The sequence below is a fragment of the Canis lupus genome, assembly GCF_048164855.1.
Source record: "Canis lupus baileyi chromosome 16 unlocalized genomic scaffold, mCanLup2.hap1 SUPER_16_unloc_1, whole genome shotgun sequence".
Lineage (NCBI taxonomy): Eukaryota > Metazoa > Chordata > Mammalia > Carnivora > Canidae > Canis > Canis lupus.
The window spans coordinates 1,463,926-1,488,883 of record NW_027326424.1 but is presented as its reverse complement, the minus strand read 5'-3'; the positions used below and the strand labels follow the sequence as shown (position 1 = coordinate 1,488,883).

General features: G+C 36.8%; 1 protein-coding gene and 1 pseudogene across 5 annotated transcripts in view; one reads left to right on the top strand and one right to left on the bottom strand.

Annotated features, from left to right (window-relative positions):
- LOC140629521 (intermembrane lipid transfer protein VPS13D-like) overlaps window positions 1-24,958 on the top strand; it is a 245,136-nt gene that overhangs the window by 211,034 nt on the left and 9,144 nt on the right. The window lies entirely within an intron of this gene.
- LOC140629509 (zinc finger C3HC-type protein 1 pseudogene) lies at window positions 8,610-10,494 on the bottom strand (annotated as a pseudogene).

Genomic DNA, 24,958 nt, shown 5'->3' with positions numbered 1-24,958 from the left:
GGAGACATAGACCAAATGGGAAACAAAGCATTTCACAACACTATTTTTATTACTTATTCTGTGCAAACACCTTCCTAAACCTTCCATGCTAGAAATGATGCAGGGTCCCTGGCCTTGTGCTATGGGAAGTCCCCTCCAATTACATTGTGTTTCTTTAGTGAAGAAGACTGGAGGAATTCTTGCTACATAAATGTACACATACTTGCCAACTGAAAAGTTCTCCTAAGACCATCCTAATGGCATGGCATTTCTTTCCTCTCTTTGGAATGAGCCCAAGTAAAGAAAATCTGATCGTGCCACATGCAAAGGCTCTCATACCTCCCTGATATAAAGACACCACTTTAAAACACAGTTGGCTGTTTCTCCCAATTATTTTTTTCAGAGAGTTTCTATTTCCAATAATAGTGCTAGTCTAGAGACTGTTTGGCTCCTATCTGGGAAGAACAGCTTTATATTGCCTTTACCCCTGGGATAGGATTCCCAGTGTTCCAATTTGCTTAATGATAATGGATCACTCTAAAATATTCCTGATTTCACTTCCCCTCCCATCCTTCCTGTAACCTCTCTCTAAGTGATTTTCGGATGCAATTTCTTCTACCTATCACCTACCATGGTGCTTTTAAACCAAGGAACAACCAGTAAAATTAATGCAGAAAATACAAAATGCCTTTGATGCACTCCATCTTCCTCCTCTGTGTTCCCTAAGCTCTTGTGGAAATCAGCCTCTACCATTTTGCATTGAAAGTCTCCAAACATATGTTTGTCTCATTATCAGGATGTAAAACCACCTTGAGGACTATTTTTCTTCATCTCTCTAGCCCAAGCCTCTAGCTCTGTGCTGACATAATGTAGGTGGAAAAATCATTTTTGATCCAAAGGGAACTGAACTTAAAAGAGATTATTACTCTCTTTAAAGAAGATTATATATTTTCTATCTTTTGTACTCAACCACTGTAGAATTTGTCATCTACATCTAGAACACTTATTAAAAAATAGAAACTATGTTTAATCAAGCACCAGTTAACTGAAAAAAAAAAGTTAAAATTAACAGGAAATTGAGAATTAATAATGACAAATTGCTTGGAACATATTAATAGGCATTAATGTGTTATTTATTCTTTATTTAGAAGTAGGAATTATGAATGACTGACTACAGAAAGATATTTAAAAGGCTCTGTTTTTTTTTTCTTAATGGAATAAATTTGGTCAACATAATTCACCCATTCTTTTCATCATTCACTTGCCATGCAACATAATCAGAGCTCTAGATCACTTTGGGCATGTGAAGATTCAAAAAACAATATAAATTTTCTCTTTCAGGATATTATGAAGTATGCACAGAACTATGGAGCAATTTGAGTCAGCCACTAAAATTACTGCTTCCACAGAAGATAGACACAGAGAAATAATAATTTGTTCCTGTTTACAAGAATAAACTTCTAGGGGCTCCTGGGTGGCTCAGTTGGTTAAGTGTTTGCCTTCTGCTCAGATCGAGCCCCTGCTTTGGGCTCCCTGCTCAGCAGGGAGCCTGCTTCTCTTCTCCTTCTCCCTCTGCTGCTCCCCTTGTTTGTGCTCTGTGTCAAATAAATAAATACAATGTTTAAAAAAAAGAATAAACTTCTAAATAGAAAGAAAATCCCAGTCCATTGGCTGAACACAATGGGTCTGTTAAGTAGGAGCGTGTATGATTAAGACACAAAGTTGTCACTTCCTTGAGATAAGATGCTTTACAATAAAGTCAGCTTTACTGTCAAGCTTAGAACACACAAAACAGGCATAAGATATAAGTTAATATGTTTTTGATAAGCCTTTATTACCAGAAGAAAAGAAAAAGTGAAATAATTCTCAGTAAAATTAAACAACCAAGTGTTTCTTTGTCAGGGCCCTAACACTTGTTAAATAATCCTTTGTGTACTAACAAATTATTAGGGTTCTCTGTGTTCTGTAATAGTGAATTTTAGTGGCTGAACCAAACTGTTTCACAAGGCAATACACAGCCTGTACTCATCTAAGAATGGAAAATTTATTTTGTTTTTTAACCATTTCATGCCCAAAATGAGCTGGAGTACTGGTTATATTACATAAGAAGTGAATTACGTTTATCAATTTTCTTTCTTTTTTTTTTTTTAAGATTTTATTTATTTATTCATAGAGACAGAGAGAGAGGCAGAGAGAGAAGCAGGCATCATACAGAGAGCCCGACATGGAATTCGATCCAGGGCCTCCAGGATCACGCCCTGGGCTGCAGGCGGCGCTAAACTGCTTTGCCACCGGGGCTGCCCTATCAATTTTATTTCAGTAAGAAGACCACATTTAGGATGATGACATCTGTTGCTCTTTTATAAACCGAGTTTAATGTGCTAATTCTTAGCCCCCGATTGTCCTACTTTGGGATAATTTTTAATTTACTTTAAAAACCACTTGGTATTTTTATGAGACATTTATATTTTTATCAGTATATCAGCACCTGACACGAGAGACATTCAATAAATGTTTGTTTTTTAGAAAATTAAAAAAAAAGACTTACACAGTGTTTATACTATGCCAGGCATATTTCTAAGCACTTTAAATATACTAATCTATTCAATTTTCACTATGATGAGAAAGATCAATTTTTCTTCTGTAGAAATGTGGACACTGAGGTACAAAGATTCAGTAACTTGCCCAGGTTTACACAGCCAGTAAGGGGCAGAACCAGGATCTGAACTGAAGCAGTATAGCTTCAGAGAGAGTCCATGTTCTTACTGACTATCCGATGGTCCCCTTTTTTAAAAAAAGATTTTATTTATTTATTTGGCAGAAAGAGAGAGAGTGTGTGTGTGAGTGCCAGAGAGAACAAGGGGAACAGAATAGGGGGAGGGAGAAGCTGGCTCCCTGTGGAGCAGAGAACCCCACGTGGGGCTTGATCCTAGAACCCTGGGATCATGACCTGAGCTGAGAGCAGCCTCTTAACTGACTGAACCACCTAGGCACCCCTCTGTTCCCTTTCTGTAGTCCCATGGCTCAGAGTTATCGGGATAGTATTAAATTATTACAATAACTCGGTTCAAAAATGATCATTTCTTCACCCTTTCAAATGTTTCATCACCAATTTTGCTGCAATAATAAATTTGCATTCATGGCAAAGTGTAGTTCCCCAATCTACATTAATATCTTAAATTGACTACTTTACGTTTAGTTAAAAAAATTAGCAGTTATTTATTTGCTAGATTTGTCTATGATTTTATATACATACACAATACACAGTCCTAAAACAATCTTTGAAGAAAAGGCAACAAATTTTGAGACAAAACTAATATAGACAATAATGATGATGGAACCAAGGAGCAACCAATAATATTTTCTAAATCTATCTGCCTTGTGGCAGTAAAGGAGTCAATAAACACCTTTTTTAATAAAAAGAAAACTTTTCTTTGAAGGATTGCATATTGCCCTTGAAGCAAGCTATGGATTTAAAAAGTTTAAGACAGCTTTTAGCACTCTTTTGAGGAAATACTGCATTTCTAAGGATGGCAGGAACCATGTGCTCCAAATAATACTAGTAAATGTTAGCTGCAACACCGTTCCATTTATATGGGATGTCATAAACCCAATGGAATGTTGGGAGAGTACTCAAGCATTCTTCTAAGCATGAATTCCCAAGTTGCACAATAATGCTAAGCAGCAGCATCCTAAACATATGCTGTTGTTCTAGATCTCGGTTTCTGTTTATGACAGCAACGATGGTACTAATGCTGGACATCTTCTAGGAGAAGGAGTTAGCATTCTAAATCCCAGGGACTCTTGATAGTTGTTTATCCCTGAGCTTCACCCCATGAGGAGTGACAATATAATATGGGGAAAGGTCACTAACTGAAGAATCACGAGGGAAGAATCTAATTGCAAGTTAATCAGCAACTGGTTTAGGCAAATCATTGTCCTCTTTAGGCCTTGGTGTCTTAATGTGAATATTAATTTTCAATAGTTCATGGAATGCTGATTAGGATAAAATCTGACATCTGCATAAATGCTTTACAAAATAAATATGTTTTGTAAACAATAAATACACCAAAGCAGCTGAAGTATAAGATCATTTTATAACATTTCTGCCTTTTACCTCACTATGCTCATCTACTTTTATACTTACATATGACTTTATTTGCTTCCAATCCCAGCTTTAGTCAGGAAAACCTAATTGTTCTCTCCCACACAACCGCATCTTCAAGTCAATCCGCATGTATAACACGTTTTTGTTTTTCCTCTGTGTCATGCTGTACTTCTTTAGCCTTTCTAAAAACTTCACACAAAAGTCTATTTTGTAAAAGAAGTCCTCTCTAATTAAGCAGATGTATTTATTATGCCATAATTTTTGCTGTGTCCAATGATGTACAACACATGCAGACACAGGCACATGGACACACACACACTATATTTATTTCTTATGCAATCATACATGAATGTAGTGGTTTCCCTTTGGGGATCTAAACACAGTACTTCGTCAACTTTCTTTACTCCAAATGAACTCACAAGTAGAAAGTTGTAATTCAGAAGCCATTAAATGAAAGAGTCCAGAAGCAGGAGGAGAGAAGAGAGGGAAGAAATGAGTGAGAAGAGATCTTAAATGAGCTCTTTTATCAGATACGTGTAAAAGGCAAAGTAGTCATCAAAGAGCTACAACCTGCTCAGACTCAGTGCGTTGGTTTTTCACTACCATCTGAGCCTTCTCATCACCGGGGAACAATCTCCAGCATATATTAATTTAGAGAGCACCTAGCACCACAATAGTAACATCAACTTGCAGCCTTTAGTGCTTTGCAGTTTTGAAAGGTTTTCTTACATACTATCACATACACTGGTATCAATGTGAGAATAAACCAAGAGGAATGCTATCCTAGGTGAGGAAAAGATTTAACTATCACATGTTTCTTATTTATTTACCTGCAAATTGGGTTTTCTCCTGACAAATTTTGTAAAGGCACCTATTGGCTTTAGGGCATCAGGCATATGTTGAGTTGTTAGTTATGAGTTGTGTGAAGATGATAAAAAATTGTATGATAATACATCTATTTAGGAGATGGGATTATAATTCAGTTACACTCTCGAGAAAACTGAGTTGCAGACTCAATAGGTAATTTTAAAATTATGCTGGAAAAAGAGCTAATATGACATAACTTCAGGCACTAGGATTCTAATTAAATTAAATATAAACAGTTATTGAGGATTGCCAAGCCCCAATTACTAGACAAAGAGGCAACACACATTCAAAATTTAGAGTGAGATGTATAAGTTTTGAGCACAAGCTTTCATTTTCATGAGGCCAGAATTTTATACAAAATAATAATCTTGGCGGAATCGGAATAGCAAGTAGACCAATAAAACAAGGAAATGTCAACCCATACAGATAATAATGAAGACATAAAATCTTCCATCCATAGAAGCTTATGGTAATTTCTCCATTTAAAGGTGAAAAACCAAATGTTTTTTCATGTAACAGATTTTTTTTCGTAAAATACCGTGTATGTAAAATTTATTAAACTTTAAACGTGTTCACACAGACATAGGAAGCTCAATTCAAAGGAAAAAACCTTAATATTCTTTTTAAAACTCAAACTTTTGGAAGTTGAATTTCTTGTTGTTGTTGTAAAATAAAATGTACTGAAGCCCAAAATGCTCATAATATTTCAAACTATATATTCATTTATCCTTTTCCTGTGTCATAATTTTATTAGGTGCTCCCTTAGTATTTGGAGGTCAAATCCATGTGCTATCAATATACCAAGTTGGTACGTGGACCTTTCTGAACTGTCGTCTTAAGGAGATCCAAAAATGCTTAAATGAATTAAAAAAAATTAGTAATCAGAATGGAATAGAAAAAAACAGTAAAAACAGCTGGTAGCATTCCAAAGAAAAGAAACCAAATGGAGTGAGACAGAAATCATGCAGAATCTTGAATATAAAGACACAAACCCTGAATTTATGTTGAATATAAAAAGCAAGGAATGAAAGAATAGCTGGAAAGTACATTATTGTGAATAGTGAAAGAAGATATCCATTTGGAATGAGGTAATTTTAAGAGAATACATTTCAAAAAATATAAGAAATATATTCTGGCATAAGGGATTTCATACATGAAAATATGGACTAAAGATCGAAAGAACGCACGTAAGAGTAACAGTGTAGCGATGGAAAGGACAAGTTTTGTGCCTTTTAAAAGAAGAACTTGAAAGGAAAGATAGTATAGCAAATGCAAAGCTGGTTGGCATAGGAGTGGAGGATTGAGGTACTGAAAATTACTTAAGCAATAATAACATAATAGAAACAAAATCTAACGGAGTAAACAGAAATGGACATAGCACCTGTGCATATTAATAATAGCAGGCAGAATTAATCAGGATTGAAAGGAAAAATTGAGTCATCAGCATGATGAGAAAGGGAGTAACACCCAAGGAGAAGGAGTGGACCGGAAAAAGAAGGTGACCTAATGAAATAATTCAGCAGAAGCTGAACCTTTAAGAATGACTGTGAATCCAAATCATCTTTAAGATTCTTGGGACACCTGGCTGGCTCAGTTAGTACAGCAGGTGACTCTTTTTATCTCAGGGTGGAGATCAGTTAGATTCCAATGTTGGGGGTAACGATTACTTAAAAATAAAATCTTGGAAAAAATAAAAATAAAAATAAAATTCTGTTCAAATGCCATGTCTTTCAAAAAAGCCTTCTTTGAACACTCCTGTTCATGGTTGGTTGTCCTTTATTTTCCTCTTGGGTGATGGTGATTCCTCACACCATCATTAAACTTTCCTCATTATTTGGAATGCTGACTATAGTATCTTGTCAATTGTATTGCTTTTTGAGGAACAGGTTGCATTTATTTACATTTTTCATGAGGCATAGTTCAATTCTACAAGCAGAGTGGATATCCAACAAATATTTGTCATATGGACAAATAGGTCAGCCTGCTTTGTTTGCAACTAGGTAATCCACATTAAAAGTAATAACATGACTTTTGATATATGATAATTGAGTACCAGAATCAAAGGGAAAAGGTAAATTTTTTGGTAACCTCAAAACATTGGAGGAGTGAATCAAACAACCTCAAAGAAAAGATTTGGGTTAAGCAAACAAGTATGAGGCGAAGAGAAAAAATATAAGTTAGAATAAATTGAAAAGATAATGTGGAAGAAGAGAAATAAGACTCTAAAAAAATCAAAGCAAGTATTGGGGAATCAATATGAAATTGTCAAGCTTAATTTTATGGTCAAAAAAGTGATAATATAATTTCCATGATTTATTACTTACTGGTAAGAAGTTCAAGAACAAATATAGTCAATAAAATTTCCTACTGATTTTGTATTACTGATTTGAAGTGGTGCCTCGGAAATAATGGTTCTAAATATATTTGGGTTCTTTATGCAGTTTTGGCATCAAAGCATCCAAATTGTGTTTGCCCCTTTTTGTCTAAGGCAACTTTTTAAATTCAAGTTGTTTCTACAAAGAGCACATAAAATCTTGATCTCTTGGATATGTAATTTCTTGAAGACATGAGTTTTTATTTTTTATTTATTTATTTTTTAAGATTGTATTTATTTATTAGAGACACACAAAGAGAGAGACAGGCAGAGGAAGAAGCAGGCTCCATGCAGGGCGCCTGACGTGGGACTCGATCCTGGGTCTCCAGGATCATGCCCTGGGCTGAAGGCAGCACTAAACCGCTAAGCCACTGGGGCTACCCGACACGAGATTTTAATAGTAAAATGGATAGGCCCTTAACTATAGCTGTGAGTGATCTCACTGAACATGTATTATACCAGGCACTTTGAGATGCTTCATGCTTAGGCCACAATCATACATTGGATTATGTCATATGTGCTCAAATTTCACCCAAATTAGTAAAACAAACAACAAACTTTTCAAATACCCACTTTTCCTTGGAAAGTACTGTTTTGTCATGTATTTAGGAAACCTTAAAATTAAATGTACCAGGAGGGACATCAGATCATGTCACCTCAGCAACCTAAATTAAGCCTCCTATCCCAATCCCTCCCACCTCCACCCTGCCCACCCTATCAACTACAAGTCATAGTTAATGTTCAGTGCTTTGGGTTGATGGCCTGGATCTGTTTTTCCTACTTCTGAAAGAACTTGTCTATAATATTCAGATCAGAGCTTCACCTTTCTGTTTTGCTTTCTGCACTGATGAACAGATCTAACCACTGAGGGACACATAAGACTGTGTCTCATAGTATGATTGACAGAGACCCGCATTTAACTCTTAAAGAAATTGTTCCAACATTATGTGGACTGTAGTGAACATTTTTAGAAATTGTGAAGGCATAAAACCCACAAAAGCTTCTTCTTTTTCTTTTAAATTTAGAAACATAAAATATAAATCAATAGTTACTTAAAAATGTCTTTCAAAGAGCTAAATTCACTCTGTTAATTTAAGAACATAAATCAAATGACAAGTAAATTATTCAATCATAAAATTATACAGATTGGTCTATTTATAAATGATAGACCAGAGAGAATGTTAAGAATATATGAAAAAGTTCCCTTTTATGTTTTTAAATACAAAATTATAAAGTAAAAATATTTTATCTTTATTTTTATTTTTTTTTTAAGAATATTCACAAATATTTTATTAATACATATTGTCATATTCCCAGTATACAAGAGCCCTTGAGACACTGCCCAGTATGGAAAGACACTAAACGTGCTCAGGGCCTTGGTCTTCTGTCTGGTTGAAGTGACCCCACACTCTTTTAATAGGACCACATGTGTTGTACCTCACCTGTCCACACCCCCGCATGGAAACAGGCTTCCCTTCAGTCAGATGCAGAGAGTGACACTCACTGCCTTTTGCAAGGATGATGGCTTCTGATGGTTATACCAGAATGGAAAAAACTTGGCATCAGCTGACCACAAAGAAATTCAGACTTCATTTCCCAAAGTCATTCATTCTGCTTCTCTCTGGGAAGGGCTAGAATGTCTTCAGGATGAGCATAAAGATTCCCACTGCCGGAATATTCGGAATACTTTCCTGGATTTCTCAGAGAGACTCATGGAGTCTGTTTCAGCTGGCTGGTTGGACTGCTTGTGGGCCAAGAGGATGTTCAGCACAGCCTTCCAGCCTGGCTCTGTAGAGATACTGGCATCTGTCTCCGTTCCACCATGCTCCCTGGTTTCCTTGCCAAGTGTCACATTTACCCAAGGGCACCAGTCTCTATGCTGAGAGGTGGGGTCAAAGCAGCTTCGGGAAGATGTGTCTGAGCTGCTAGAAGAGCAGAGGCGAGCTCGTTTGGCTCTCCGGAGAGGACTAGACGGCACTTCCAGGCCACTACTGTCTCCTGTTCCCATACTTCGGGTCACAGGACGGCTTCTGGTGGTGGGGCTAGCGGCCTCTGGCTCAGGACGGTCAACAGGACTGGAAGAGTCCCAGCTCCGAGTTTGGGAGACAATGGGACCTGGGCTCCTTTCAGCCTGCTCTGAGCCAGGAGAACATGTGGCATCCTGGCTCCGAGTCATCATCCTCCGAGGAGACTCAGGCACAAGAGGGAAGCGCTCTGGCCGTCCCTCAGGGCCTGGGATGGGGGAGCTGGTCAGGCCAAAGGATGCATCCAGGTCGGTCATGGATGACTCAATCTGCTGGAAGCCCCAGAGCCCCACCTTCCTCATACACTGTGAACACGTTATTAGGGAGAGCTGCATGGGTTCCAAAGAAGAACTACAGGCCCAGCCACATACAGAGAGAACACATGCAGTGACATGGACTTGGATGTCTGAGCCTAATTTGCTTGTAGTTTTTCTCTCTTCAGTTCGGCAATCAAGTTCATCTTCAAGCAAGTGCAGAAGAAGACTGATCTTGTCTTCTGTCAAACACATAGTTTTCAAGTCCTCTGGCCTCAGGGAAGGAAGCTGGAGGTCCAAGTGACAAAGGCTTTGAAAACGATCTAGGAATTCGCTAACAAGAACAGCAGGCTCACCCAATGGCAACATCCCAAATCGATCTGGGGAGGGGCTGTCTGGCCAGAAACAGAACTTTCCATGGGCAGTGCACAAGGCCTTCTTCAGCTCGGCACATCGGTCCTTATATCGGTCAAAATCAAAAGCTGGTTGCAAACTGGCACAGAGAAAAGCCTGACAACTGGAGCACTTGAGCATATCACATTCAACTGTGACCCAGCCATATTTTGCACAGACAAGTGGAGACAGCTCGGCGGGCTTACCTGCCCATTTCAGAGAAGAAAATGTTTCCACTCTGCTAAAGAAGGCTTCTTTACTTGTAGATTCCAATGGCGGCTGTTCTGCTTGGGGTGACCCATTAACTGACTGGAATGTGGCAGATGTGTCCTTCGCTTCGGCGCCTCCCTCTTCCGGGGCAATCCCCTCATCTATCAGCTGCCGGATCTTTTGAGGGGTCCCTTCTGGGGAGCGAACAACCGCACCCCAAGTCTTTTCAACCCCCGAGGCAAACGCTTGCCCCTCACTGGGCGCCGCCATCTTGGTCCCAAGTAAAAATATTTGAAACCAGTTTAACATATTTTTAAGAGCTTAGTGTCTCCAGCTAAAACATACTGTGATGTTGTATGATGGATATAACATTGAGATCTACCTTAAACTTGGGTGGTTTGGATTTAGCCTTATTTTTAAATTTATGTTTATTGGACAAGGCCCTTAAAATCTTGGGAATGCTTTATTTCAGTTAATGCATTATTAACTAAAAAAGTAGGGGTTAAAAAATCTGCCTACCCTCACAGGGTGTTGGTAGATGGAAAAGAAAGAGTGTATGATAAAGTAAACTTTATTGTTATCATTTAATATCAAAAGTAGCATTTAGACATCTGGTCCCAGAGAAGATGGTATGGACTCACTTTTCTCTGTCCCTCCCCTCTGGATGTCCTGGAAGTAATTCAACAAATAATTATAAAAAAGACTATAATTTTCATTAAAATACTATAATCATAAAAATGACTTTTCAACAAAGAAAAGCCCAGGACCAGATGGCTTCATTGGTGAATTCTACCAAACATAAAATGAAAAAGCAATGCCAATCCCTCTGCAACCCTTCCAAAAAACTGAAGAGGAGGGAATACTCCCAAAGTCATTTTGTGATGCCAGGATTCTCCTAATACCAAAGCAGACAAAAAAAAAAAATTACAAGAAAAGGAAATTAATAACAGCCCTGATAAATACAGATGTAAGGCGTCCCTGGGTGGCTCATTGGTTGAGCCTTTGCCTTTGGCTCAGGTTGTGATCTCGGGGTCCTGAGATTGAGTCCCACATCAGGCTCCCTGCAGGGAGCTCACTTCTCCCGCCACCTATGTCTCTGTCTCTTGGTGTCTCTCATGAATAAATAAATAAAATATTTTAAAAATATAGATGTAAAACTTCTCAACCAAATATTAGCAAAGTGAACTCAATAGTTCATTAAAGAATCCTATACTCTGACCAAGTGGAATTTACCACTGGGATGCAAAAGATGGTACAACATACGTAAACCAGTAATATGACATACTATTTTAATGAAATGAAAGATAAAATTATATGATCATCTCAATAGAAACACAAAAGCCAATTTAAAAATTTCAACATTCATTCATGATAGAAAGTCTCAACAATTTGAGCAGAGAAGAAATGTATCTCAATATAATAAAAGCATAATAATAAATAATAAGTTAAGCTCACAGCTAGTCAATAATGAAAGGTTGAAATCTTTCCTTTAAGATAAGGAATAAGACAAGGGAGCCCATTCCCATCAGTTCCTTTAACATAGTAATAGAAGTCCTAGCCAAAGAAAGTAGCAAATTAGCAAAGAAAATTAATGAAAGGTATTCAAATCAGAAAAGAAGTAAAATTATCTCTGTTTGCAAATAAGTATAATCTTACGTATAGAAAACCCTAAAAACTATACCAAAAAGTTGTCAGAAGTAATCAACAATTATATAAAGTTTTAGGATACAGAAATGAATGAATTATCTGATAAAGAAATAAAGAAAATAATCCCATTTGCAATAGAATAAAAAATAAAGAAATTCTAAGGAGATCAAAGTTCTATATACTAAAAATACAAGATTTTGATGAAAAAAAACTGAAGAAGACATATATAAATGGGAACATATCCTGAATTTATGTATTGGAAGAACTAATATTGCTAAAATGTCCATGCTGCCCAAAGCTATCTATAAGCTGTCTATAGACTCAATGAAATTGCTATCAAAATTCCAATGGCATTTTTCACAGAATAAAAAAAATCCTAAAACTCATATGAAATCATACTGACCCTGAATAGCAAAAGCAATCCAGAGAGAAAGAACAAACAAACAAAAATCAAGGCATCATGTTTACTGATTTCAAACTAGATCATAAAGCTAAAATAATCAAAATGGTGTGGTACTGGCATAAAAAGAGACACATAGTCAGGTGGGATAGAATCAAGAATCCAGAAATAAACCCATGCACTTATAGTCAACTAACATTTAATAAGAGAGCGAAGAGTACTTAATGGGAGACATATAGTTTCTTCAATAAGTGATATTGAGATAACTGTATATTCATATGCAGAAAAATGAAATAGGACCCCTATATCACTTGAAATGGATTAAAGACTTAAATATAGGATCTGAAACCAAAAATTACCAGAAGAAAACATAGGAAAAAGCTTCTTCACATTGATCTCGGCAATTAGTTTTTTGGATTTGACGCCAAAACACAAGCAATAAAATAGAATATAAACAAGTGGGACTACACCAAACTGAAAAGCTTCTAAATAGCAAAAGAAACAATAAAAAAAAATTTAAAGACAATCTATAGAATGGTAGAAAATATTTCAAATCATTTATCTAAAAGGAGTTAAAATCCAAAATGTATAAGGAACTCATACAACTTAAGAGTAAAAAAAGAAAAAAAAATCAGTTAAAAAATGGGCAAAGGATCTGAATAGACTTTTTTCCAAAGATGACACACAAATGGCTAACAGGTATATGAAAATGTGCTCTATATCACTAATCATAAGGAAATATGTCTGAAGCACAAGGATATATCATCTCATACCTGTTAGAATATTTATTATCAAAAATATAAAGATGGCAATGATGTAGAAAGAAATGGAACCTTTGGGCACTGTTGCTAGGGATATAAATTGGTAGAGCCACTATGGAAAACATATGGAGGCTTCTCAAAAAATTAAAAATAGAACTACCATATGATCCAGAAATTCTACTTTTGGCTATGTATCTGAAGTAAACTGAATCACTACTGGAAGAGGTATCTGCACTCCTATGTTCCTTTCAGCTTTATTCAAAATAGCCAGCAAATGAAAACAATCTATGTGTCCATCAATGGATGAATGGATAAAGAAAATGTAATGTACGTCTACAATGGCATATTTTTCAGCTATAGGAAGAAATTCTGTCATTTGTTACAATATGGATGGATTGGGGGTATTATGCATAAGTTAGATAGAGAGAAATACTGTAGGATATCATATATGAAATCTAGAACTCCCTCTCCTGCAAACTCATAGAAACAGAGCAGAATGGAAGGCTAAGAAATGGAGGAAATGGGGGGATGTTGGTCAAAAGATACAAACTTCCAGTTATGAGATGAATTAGCTCTGGAGATATAATGTACAGCATGCTGATTACAGTTCATAGTACTATGTATTATACTTGAAGGTTGCTAAGAGAGTAAATCTTAAATGTTCTCATCCCAACCCCCCACATAAAGTAATTATATGAGTTGTTGGATGTATTAACACAATAAACTTATTATTGTGTCATTCATTTCACAATATATATGTGTATCAAATGATAATGTTGTATATCGTTAACTATACAATATATCAATTATATCTCAATAAATTTGGAAAAAACACATGTTAAAATCGTTTTTATATTTCAAAGCATGGGCAGTATTTTAGTTATCTTTCTATTGATACATAATTAAGGTTTTCTGTAACACAGGACTGTCAACTTTGAAATTTCTTGAGACTTGCTCCACAGACTACCATGTACTCATTGTTTGTAAAGTACTCTGTGTGCTTGAGAACGTACTTTCCATCTAAGTGCAGTGTCTATATGTGGCTTTTAAATCAAGATTACTATTTCTGTTATTCAAATCTTTCTTTTTGTTTAAAATATTGAGAAAGGAGAGGTACATGAGGTAATATACTCCATAAATTTTTCAAATCCTCTTTTCAGATTTGTAATTTTTTCCTTTATATAAAACTTGAAGGTATGTTATCAGATGCATATGCATTTAGAATTTTTTAAATCTTCCTGATTAATTAAACCTTCTATCTATTTATACATTTAAAAAACTAAGTTAGGGAATATCAGTGTACCCAATATTAGGGATTAGAATATGGCTACAGTAATCTAGACAGGATGGTTCTGGTGCAGAGAAAGACCCATAGATCAATGGAACCCAAATGATTTATGGCAAAGTTGTACACACAGTTTACTGGAGGAAGGATAGCCTTTTCACCTAACAGTGCTAAAGCAAGTGGACATCCATAGGCTACAGCAATAATAATAATAGTAATAATAATAATTTAAAAATCTCAACCTAGATCTTACACCTTATACGAAAATTATTTCAAAGTAGGTCACAGACTTACAGGTCAAATATTGAAGTACACAATTTAGGGGAAAAATGAGAAACTCTTTGGCGTCTAGGGCTGGTTAGAGAGTTTTTATATTTGATACTGAAAGCATGTTTCAGAAAAGGAAAAATTGATAAATTTGATAAATTGCTAAAAATTGATAAATTTGACTTCATCAAAATTAAAAATATTTTCTCTGCAAAAGACCCCGTTAAGAGGATAAAATAAAAATCATAGTTTGGGAGGCAATGTTTATAAACAACATATCTGATAAAGGGATTTATTATATATAGAATATGTAAATAATTCTCAAAACCAAATTTAAAAGAATAATCTAATTAAGATTTGGGCAAAAGGCATCATCAGACATGTTACCAAGCAGGATACACAGATGAGAAATAATTACATGAAAAGATGTTCAAGAACCACCTGGGTGGCTCAGTTGGCTAAGCGTCTGCCTGCCTTTGGCTCAGGTCATGATCCCAAGGTCCTGGAAAGGAGCCCCCTGCTCAGTGGAGAGACTCCCTCTCCCTCCCCCCCACACTGTGCTCTCTCTCACAATCTCTCTCTCTCATATAAATAAATAATATTTTTCAAAACAGATGTTCAATATCATTAGCCATTAGGGAAATACAAATTAAAACCATAATGTAATATTACACACCTCTCAGAATAACTAAAATTTAAAAAGTCATAACACCAAATGCTGGAAAGGATGTAGAGAAAATTGGTTCATTGCTGGTGGGAAGTAAAAGAATATAGCCATTCTGGAAAATAGTACAGCTGTTTATTCTAAAGCTAAAAATGTATTTTCCAAAAAACCTAGCAATTACTGTCTTGAGCTTTTATCCCAGGTAAAAGATCTATGTTCATGAAAAATCCTATATACAAATGTTTGTGGCAGCTTTTTTCATATTAACTAGAAGCTGGAATCAACCTAGATGTCCTTCAACAGGTAAATGCTTAAACAAACAGTGGTACATAAAAAGTAGCAAACTATTGATACACATACTTGAATGGGTTTCAACGAAATTAAGTTGAGTGGAAAAAAGTCCATCTCAAAAGTTTATTCACTGCATGATTCCATTTTTAGAACATTTTTGAAATACCAAAGAAATTGACATGGAGAACAGATTAGTGGTTGTTAAGGGTTAGGGGTTGTGCAGTGAGAGGGGATGGATATGGATATAAAGTGGTAGCATAAGAGAGTCTTATGGGATGGAAGAGTTATGAATCTTGACTGTGGTCATGGTCACATGTAACTACATATGTGATATAACTGCATGAAAATACACACATACACATACATACACCAGTATTTGGATAGCTAGTGAAATCAATCTGTGGATTGTACCAGTGTCAGTTTCCTGATTTTGATCCGGTATTATATTCATGTAAGGTGTTAACATTGGGGATCTTTGTTAGGGGTGTTTGGGCCCTCCCTAGAATTTCCTGTGAATTTATAAATATTTCAAAATAAAAAACTTTGAAAAGCCATATTTGAAATATCTTGAAATTATTTTGCTATTGCACAAAACAAGCAGATTTGATGCTGTCAATATTATTTTCAAACCTGCATGCATTAAGCAGTAAAGACAAGACATAACTCATTCCTAAATATAAAAGAAACTTGAGCAATCAAGAATAAAAGGATGCAATTTTATAATCCTTACACAGGTACTATTTTATAGCCATGATAAAGATTGGAGGTAGAAAAGAGAAATACATAAATGATTAGTGCAAAAATGATATTTAAAATATTTAACAACTTTTATGGTCTGGACACTAATCACTCAGAGTAGATGGGGGCCAATTATTACAGACGTCAGCCATAAACAGAAGAATTGGTATCTATGCAAAGCAGTGGAAAAATCTATCCTATATGATTTATTTTGATTTTATTTTATTATTTCCTCCACAAAAGATTTATATTCCTAAAGTGTTGGTATTTTGTAGTACCCCTAAGCTGAAAACACTGGAAAAGGTACTATATTATTGGATGAAGCATACCTCAAAATGCTGCTATAAAAAAATCATGACTAATATGAATAAGTACCAGTTAGCAAAATAAGAACAGTTTCTATTAAGATGATATTTTAAATTTCCTCAAATTTTTAATAAAACATCCTAAATATCATTATAAAAACAAAGTAACATTCAGATTAGTTCATAATATTTAAAGATAGGAGTTCAAAATATCAATGATTTTTCAATTCTAAAGTTTCAGTACTTGAGGGGTATCTTTAGAGTCTGTTTTTTTCTAATCTTTTACTCATTCATTTGAGAGAGAGAGCAAGTGGATGAGTGAGGAGAGAGGGGCAGAGGGAGAGGGAGAAGCAGATGCCCCACTGATCAGGAAGACCAACATGGGCTCAATCCCAGGACTCCTAGATCATGACCAGAGCCAAAAGCAGATATTTAACCAATAAGCCTCCCAGGTGCCCCAGAGCCTGTTTTACTGAATTATTCCTAGGGGAAAGCTATCAAGGTACTTTACAAACATAATCTTAGGTTTATTAGATCAGGAAAACAAATATTCAAAGGTGAAATTAATTTGCTCATATTTATTGTTGAGAAATTAGGGTCATTAATTATCAATACAAATTTAATGAGACAACAGGCCAAAGCCCCTATTTGAAAAAGAAATAAACTATGCATTCTAGGAACAGAATGTGAACTACAAAAATAAAATTATGTGTTTCCTAATCTGTGTGACAGTTAAGAAATTCACTTAAGAAATGACCTACAACTACGTACAGATGGCTAACAGACACATGAAAAGATGCTCAACATCATTCATCATCAGGGAAACACAAATCAAAACTACAATGAGACATCACCTCACACCTGTCAGAATGGCTAAAATTAACAACACAGGATACAACAGATGTTGATGAGGATGCAGAGAAAGGGGAACCCTCTTATACTGTTGGTGGGAATGCAGACTGGTGCAGCCACTCTGGAAAAGAGTATGAAGGTTCCTCAAAAAGTTAAAAGTAGAACTACCCTGTGATCCAGCAATTGCACTACTAGGTATTCACCCAAAGAATACAAAAGTACTAAATCAAAGGGATGCATGTATCCTGATATTTATAGCAGCATTATCCACAATTGCTAATTATGGAAACAATCCGACATCAATCCATAGATTGATGAATGGATAAAGAGGATGTGGTACACACATATACAATTGAATATTCCTCAGCCATAAAAAAAGAATGAAATCTTACCATTTGTGATGACATAGATGTAGCTAGAGAGTATTATGCTAAGTGAAATAAGTCAGAGAAAGACAAATACTGTGTGATTTCACTCATATGTGTAATTTAAGAAATAAAACAGATGAACATGGGGGGTGGGAAGAGAGAGAAACACCAGAAAACAGACTAACTATGGAGAACTGAGGGCTGCTCGAGGGGAGGGGGGCAGGGGGATGGGCTAAATAGGCATTAAGAAGGGTACTTGTGATGAGCACTGGGGGCTGAATATAAGTGATGAATCACTAAATTCTACACCTGAAACTAATATTACACTGTATGTTAGCTAATTGGAACTTAAAAATTTGGAAAAGAAAGAAAAAAGAAATGACCTAAAATTGATTAGTGTTTTCTATTATTTTAGAATAGGCACCCTTCTCATGGTCTCACTCATACGTGGAATATAAGAAATAGTGAAAGGGACTATAAGGGAAAGGAGGGAAATCGAGGAGGGGGAATTAGAGAGGAAGACAATCCATGAGAGACTCCTAACACTGGGAAACAAACGAAGGATGGGATGACTGGGTGACAGGCACTAAGGAGGGCACTTGAGGGGATGAACACTGGGTGTTATACTATATGTTGGGAAATTGAATTCAAAGAAAAAAATTTAAAAATAAATGCAAAATAAAAGGAAAACTCAGTACACTATATTGATATATATAAAAAAAGGCAACCTCCTCTTGAAAAAAAAATCCACTTAATATATATTCCAAACATAGCTTATGCTATCTTCATTTATGTGCATTTTGGACACCATTTTTTTTAAAGATAAATAACTCAAAACTTTAGTTTTAACTAAATGTCAATGGAAATGGAGTTCTCACATAGGTAAAGAGGTTAAGATTATGTGATTGTTTTTACAGCAATATGAGAAAACTGCCTTATAATTCATACACATTGAATATGGAAATGAAGCCACCTAGTATGTACAGCTGTGATTACAATTTTCTGAGAATTTAGAGCCATCGTAACAGAATAGAGGGGGACAATCTTTAATCTATCAATATTAGGCTGGAATTAGCTAGGCAGATAATTTTAGCCTCCAAGGGTTTTGTTCATTTCCATCTCTCCAGGATACTCTAGAATAATTCAAAGCTCTTTAGGTAGGCCAACTATTCTGAATTCTTCCTCTTGTCTTCTATGAGGCTCATTTGTTGGCTCAGAACACACAGAAAAGGAAAAGAAAGGAACAGTTATTGAGAGCCTGTAGTGTCACAAGCACTGTCCCTTTTATTTGTGAAGCTGAATCTACAGGAAACAGATATCCTTCCCATTTTTACAGGTAAGAAACCTTAGGTTCTCAGAAGTGAAGAAGTACCTTTCCCAAGAGCCCACAGATTTGTGTTCGGATTAGAAGTTTCCTTGACTCCAAATTTCACACAATTTCTTCTTCTGAATGTGATAATTTAATTACATTTCAACTTTAAGAAAAGAATGATCCTATGAGGTGTCTTCAAAAAGACTTATTTATTTATGAGAAAGAGAGTGGGGGGGGAGGGGCAGAGGGCGGGAATCTCAAGCAGACTTCCCCCACTGAGTGCAGAACCTGACATGGGGACATGGGGCTTCATCTCATGACTCATGAGATCATGACCTGAGCTGAAACCAAGAGTTGCACACTCAAATGACCGAGCCACCCAGGCACCCCAAGGCTTGAATCATGTTTGATGTTAACCCTATAGCTCAGTGAATCTTGGGGGATGTGTCACCACAGAGATATATGTGATCAGCAATGTCTCAGGAGAAACCCCATGGTACTGATTGTGGGGGCCAGTATCACATATGTTGATGTTTTTTATATGCAGTTCACTGATCTTGCCTCCAAACTGTTTAATAGTTAACCACTATTTCTGTGGCGTTTTGTAAAAGACTATATTGGCTTGCTAAATGGCACTCCCCCAAATACTAATATTAGAATCCAGTAGTAGGTGGAGATTTTTTTTTTCTGCTATGTAGACTGGTGCTAAAACTCTAAAAATGCAGAGCGATGACAAATGCACAGAATGTAGTGACTTTAGTACTTTCGACTGTATTGTGAGAGAAGGAAGTATGCGTTCACGTTTAGTACATTATGCTTCAAGATAAAATGGTTGCTTTGGTGTCAACAGATGGTTGTTTAATATGTATTTGTATGGAGCCATCTATGTTCCCATGTCCCCCTTGATAACAGTAAGAAAATATTTGCTAGTTTTTTTCTCTAGCCCAAGAATAATTTAAATCAGTTGATAACCTCCCTTCCATCACTCTTTCACTCAGCTTCTTCTTTTGTAGTTGACCAAGGAATTAACTTTATGTACCAGTGTTAACAGAACTAAAAATGTCAACATTTACAGATCCATATCCACACACGCACACACAATACATATGCACATTCATGACAGTATGCACATATATACAACATCATGGAATTCCATTTTGAGAGATCAAAATTTTAATTACGATAATAATAAAGAATTTATAGTTATGCAATCCAATAAGCTCTAAAATGTTCAATTTAAAAAATACTGCATAAAACTTTTGCTTCCAGGTAGGATGGAGTGAGAAGCTTATAAACCATGAGAACACAAAAAAAATCTACACAAAATGTAAAAAATAAACAATTTAAAGGCATCAGCACTGCTGAAACAACAGGCCTAGGATTCCAAAGAGGAGAAAACCCTGAAGAAGTGAGGGAAGAATTTGCAGCTGATTTTGTTGATTCTGGGCTGTGGTAAGAACCCAGACTGCCTAGGTAGAAGACCACTGCTAGAGGTTAGGGAAGCCAGCCGAAAGCTGAGGAGTCTTGAGAGCCATATGTATAGATCTGCATACCACCGATTCTTTAATAACCAGCAGAATGCTATGCCTCTAAACACAAAAATCAATAATATTTATAGGTCCACAAGACTGTTTCTCTATATATCATGTTTGATGCCAATGACAAAATATAGACTTGAGAGATCTTAAACAGACAACCCATTATCCCATGATGACATCTGTCAATTCAGAAGCTGCAAGGTCTAGAGGCAAACAGCTAAGCTAAAACCCCTGAAATGCACCACAGGTTTTTGGCAGTCTTGCAATACTAGGAAGAAAAAACATTTTTAAAATATTGGCATTTAAGATCTGCCAAGAGGAAGGCCCCACATGAACACACGGGGCCAGGATTTGTCCTGTGGACCAAATCCAGCCTGCCTCTATTTTCTGTATGGTCCAGAAATGAAGACCAATTTATATACTTTTAAATGGTTGCCAAAAAAAAAAAAAAATAATCAAAAGAACAGTATTTTGAAATTCAAATCCTGAAAGTATACAAAACTCAAATTCTCTGTTCATAAACAAAGCTCCATCAAAATACATCCATGTCCTTTAATTATATATTGATTTGTCTGCTTTTGCATAATGAGTAGTTACAAAGAGACTGGATAACCTGCAAAGCCTAAAATATAGGCTACCTACCCTTTATAGAAAATGCTTGCTGACCTGCAAATAGGCTGTTAGTTGCGGGAGAGAAGGCCCCCAACCTCTTCTGCTTTTCTCACTGGGTAAGGGGTTTGTGCCTTTGAGGGTGCTGCTTGGCAAGACACCTGATACTATGAGTGTCTTCCATCCAGAGTCACCTGAAATCTGTGGTAGGTAGAGAAAAGTCATAGAAATTTCAGGCTGAGAGGATGTTAAAAATATCTGAACTGCTTGTAGGATTGGTCAATGTCAGAGATGATCTTAGAGCAAAGTGATTGCTTTTTATTTAATGGATTATTCTCCTGGCCCTGCTCCCAGGGAGAAGAGAAAGGTGAGCAAGCTGAACAGCTGGCTCTGGAATTTCAGCTGGGGTCCTATTAATATGGGAACTTCCTGACCTGCAATGCTTCAATTAGAGTCATCAATTAAGCTTGCTTCTGCTCCTCCATTGGCTGACTGCCTGGAAATGAGCCTCCTATTTCATAATACACGTCATTGTTAGTTTCCTTAAAGACTCTAAAGTTTGATTTGCTTTACAGATTTAAAGGAGAAAAAAGCTATTCTGACAATGCTGTTTCAAAGTAAATATTAAAATATCAAACACCTTGATTAGGACGTTTTTTTCTTTTATCATTATCACTTTCATTGGATTAGATATATTCTTTGTGTAATTTGGGAGACCCAGCAGGGGATCTATGAGAGGAAACAGAAAAAATGCACTGTTCCTGGGAAATATACAATTTGACAAAGATATTATTTGACAGAAAGTTGTCTTTGTGATGAGCACCAGGAAAAGAACTAACCTCCATACAGTATATTTAGTATATTTTAGAGGCCTTAATATGCTTGAGATACACAGTATCTGCTTTAACCTCTGCTATCTGTGAATCATTTGGACTGATAGTTCACATCATAATAATGTTCTGACTTTTCTCTTTAGGGTATTACCTAATACCCTACAGAAAATAGTCAAATACAGTCAAATAGCAGTCAGATAGCAATACACTTTTACTTATTTATTTTTCCAATTTCATGAAACATCTGCTCTTTTCAGAGTATGTAATTCAGGTCTTAGAAGTGAGACTGCCACATGCTAGTATGAGCTAGAGTAAAAGTTGAAGATATAACAGAGTTGGAAGAGAAATGTACCTGAAATTGAACAGAAAATTAAAGCATTTTGAACTCAGAGGCTCGTACCGTGTCTGTACTTATTCAGTGGCATGTTGCCATCTAATAAGACTTTTAAAAATTGAAAATGGAATTCGGGGTAATAGAGTTCTAAAAGTAACAGAGAAAATGAGAAAATTGAGTCAGAATGGAGGCCATTACTACTTAAGATATTTTCAGAAAGTTAGAAGTTTTGTGTTCAAAAACAATTGAAGAATAATTCAGTGAGAGTAAAATATCTTTTTTCTGAGACTTAATTGTTTTACCGCAACTTTTCCTTTCTATGCCACAGGTACCATATGAACAACTAATTTTACTCCTAGGAAATTTCCTATTTTCCAAACTTGAAGTTATTCGAATTTAGGCATACTGAAGTTTATTTCAACATGTGGATTTTTCTTTTTCAGCTCTCATTAAGAACTTACTGCTATCCTGAGGGTCACTCAGGCATCACATGCACCTCATTACAAAAATTTCATATTAGTCCTAGATTTTCTTGGTTCTCCCTTGATGGCTACTGCTCTGTGAACTGCTTCTATATTAAAGCTATTTTGCCGCTTTTAAAACAAAATTCCATTGGTGGAAAGTTCCTGCGGTGCATGATTCTTTTTGTATGCTATTCTTTTGTGTGTCACATATTATCTGGTTTAAATATCAGTGCCATCCAGTTTCTAAAACAGCTGGTGAGCTATGCCCTTAGTTTTATAAACATGGTCCTCCCATTCTAGACATCTGAAATTTCTCTGGGTAAAATGTCCTCACCTGTAGTCATTAACAATATTTAAGAGAGACCCTGCTAGTCTTCTCATGAATGTTGGGATCCATGTTTTCATTGTATTATCTATTGTTTCATTCATTGTTCAATTACAATTGCATCATTTTCCCTAAAGCACACTACGTACCATAGTTAATTGTCTACACGTATAAAAGCAGTAATCAGATCTGCATGCGGTGTTAAAAGTTTCACTTCTGTTGTCCTACTAAAGAGGCAAATCCCATTGCCTCTGTAAACTCTTAGTTTCATCAAAATAATTCCAAACAGACCCCAACAAGAAAACCTGTGTTATAACTCCTGTCCTATGTAAAAGTGTCCAAGATGCAAACCTTTAAGAGATAACCTTCAATGGTACAAGTGGTGTAATATCTAAAGCACTTCTGGAGCTGTTTCCATAATGCAGTTAAAATCATTGTACGAGTAGTCTTACTTGTTATAACATAGAGGTGACTTCATGCCATTTTTCAGGAAGCCTGGAAATTTTTTCAAATTCCTATAGTTAGGGAACTATCATACAATTTAAAGAGTTATTGTTTCTGCACCGAGCGCACACTATTGTATTATTTTGCATTCTCGTGTTGTCCTCTCTCGTGGATGGATAGTGCTGTACTTCTTCCCTAAAATATGAAGAGCCCACCCCCTCCCTCCTGAACTCACTCCACACTCATACAATCATCTTAGAATGTTGTATAATAGAGAACAGCCAATCTCACCCCCACGCCCCCCCCCACACACACACACCCGCCGCCCCAAACAACACATTCTCTTAACCAGAGTCTCAAACACTCAGCTCTCTCTGCTAAAGCGCATCCTGCCTCTGCTGGTTGGAGTTTTCACAAACCCAAGCCTAAATAAAGGAGCAGTGTAGCTGCTGTAGCACCTCCACTCCCTGCTCAGCACAGGAATTCCTTAATAAGCACATGAGTCCTACAGGACAGTAGTGCATTACCTCCCTGCCTTCTAACTCTGGGACACGATCCTTGTCCCAGTACAACGAGTCACAATTCAAAAATAGGGGGTGGGGGGAGGGTAAGATAGAAGAGGGCAGCTTTATCTTTTCAGAGATGGATGATGGGCAAGCATCCCTATGTTTTTCACCTGTCACTTTCCATGCGGAGAGTCCAGACGCAAAGTGTCACACATGCGTGCGTCTGTCCCCGGAGAAATCGTTTACTAGCCCACTGGACAACAACCCAAAGTGCTTTATATCGTGTCCAAAGAAATGTAATCTGCGCTTTTGAAAATGGAAACGCGATGGCCAGGAACATCTCTTCTCTTCGGCTGGCCTTGCTGGGTAGTTTGTACTTGAAGTAAACCGGTCCCCACCCACACCCCAGTCAACCGCAGATCCAAAAAGGCAGGGGAGCTGAACGCCACCGGCAGCCTACCCGTCCCCTCCGGGGAGAGCACCGCGGGAGCACCTCGGGTTGGAGGAGGGCTCGGCAACCCGAAGGGACCATCTCCTCAGCACTGGGAGGAGAGACATGGAGCCATTTTTCACTAGGTTCACAAGCAAACGTCAGCTCACAGCTGCTAGTGCACCGCCGGAGCGCATCTTAATGTGGCCCAGAGGGACCCGGCCAGTCACCCTCACGGAACCTGTTCTTAGAGAGCCCAGCACAGATCTGACGCCCTCCGCCTTGAGCATCTCCCTGATGTAGTCTCTGCCAAGTGCACAGCACAGACCTGCATCCAATTCAAAACTAAATGCCTCTCCCCCATTTCCTCTTAAAA